We start from the raw sequence: 1703 nt of genomic DNA, 5'->3' as shown, positions 1-1703 counted from the left end.
CTCACTACCTGCGCTCTGGCACAAGCACGACTGACACCACCCTTCCCGCCAACCGTCCTAGGGCGCGTCAACTGCCCCGCTCCAACGGTCGCAGCCCGAGCTAGCCCCGCCCACCTGCAGATCACCGTGCCGCGCGCCCTGTTTTCTGGAGAAAACGGCTGCGGTGCTCCAGGCCCTCCGCTTTACAGTCGGCCTCCCCCTTCCCCAAATCGTTTTCCAAGCCGCCTCGCTGCTTCAATATACTACGGTTCCCTCTATTTATGTCCGCCCCTTACAAACTGCAGCACGTACAAATATATCTGTCTAGTTTGAAATGCACCAGAACCACCCTCGCCCAGCCAAGGAGGGTCGGGAATGGGAGGTGAGGAGTTCTACATCTCAAAGCATTCTTTACAATAAGCCGTCTTGGAGATAGAAGCAGAACGGGAGAGGACGGGGAGACTGCAGCCCAGCCGTCAGGCACCCTGTGGCTGGCTAGGCTGAGCAGGGCGATATAGTTCTTGTGAGCTAATGTCCCCGGAATGCAAGGATTTGACTACATCTGCACAGGAAGGCAAGGTACCCTTAGCAAGCTCACACTCTACACGTTACACATCCAAGTGGGCAGCGGTGTTGGTCTGAAGTAGTAGAACAAAATAGGACCTTTAAGATCAGCTAAGTTTTATTTAAAACGTAAGCTTTCGTGTGCTCTAAGCACACTTCATCAGACGAGGAATCCGGTAGAGTGAGCAGAGCCACACATAGCAGGTAGGCAGTGGCTCAGAATGCAAAATGGTGCAAATTTAAGATCCAATGACAGAATAGTAAAATTAACAAATTGAGCAAACCTTTGAGTAGCGTGAGCATGCAAAAGCACAGCACCGGTGCTAGGTTTTTTGGTGTCCTAGGCAAGTCACCCACTAGCGCCCCCCTCCCCGATTATAAAAATGAAGAGCACCAAATTTGAAAATTTAATTTCCTGATATTTAATTTTAATTTTTTAAAATGTCATAAGTTATAAAAAAAAATGTGAGAATAAGTGCTTGCTGACCAGGCCAGGAAGGAGAGTGGCAGGGGAGGACAAGATGGGAGCCCAAGTCACACATCAGGGAGAGGGGGGCAGCTTTGCTGAGGGCAGCTTGGTGATGGGAGAAGATGAGGCAGCAGCAGTCAGGAGCCAGAGTCACATGTCAGGGAGGGGGTGTCCAGGGGTACCCCTAGGTCAGGTGGTTCCCTAGGCAGGTGCCTACGTTGCCTTCTCCCACCCACCGGTCCTGCAAAAGCAATAAAACAGTAATATGTCAAAATGTGAGAATGTCTGTTAATGGCTCTATTGTTACTAGCCTGTGCCAAAAGAAAGGCATTTCTATCAGAAGTTTTGCCATCCAACTAATTTACCTTTTAACATGTAATATACATACAGTTTACCATTAGGAGAAAATACATTAAAATATAGTGGAAGATGGGTTTAGTATACGTAATGAGATAAACAGCCAATATCCTTATTTGAGTATGTCAATACAGCTAAAAGAGAATAGGGATATTGTTTATCTCACGACGTATACTAAACCTTTCTTCCACTATATTTTAATGTATTTTCTCCTAATGGCAAACTATGTGTATGTTACATGTTAAAAGGTAAATTAGTTGGATGGCAAAACTTCTGAGATAGAAATGCCTCCCTTTTGGCACAGGCTTATAGCAATAGAGTCATTAACAGACAT

This window comes from Heteronotia binoei, chromosome 8, assembly GCF_032191835.1.
Source record: "Heteronotia binoei isolate CCM8104 ecotype False Entrance Well chromosome 8, APGP_CSIRO_Hbin_v1, whole genome shotgun sequence".
Classification (NCBI taxonomy): domain Eukaryota; kingdom Metazoa; phylum Chordata; class Lepidosauria; order Squamata; family Gekkonidae; genus Heteronotia; species Heteronotia binoei.
Note: the sequence above shows the minus strand (reverse complement) of the source record.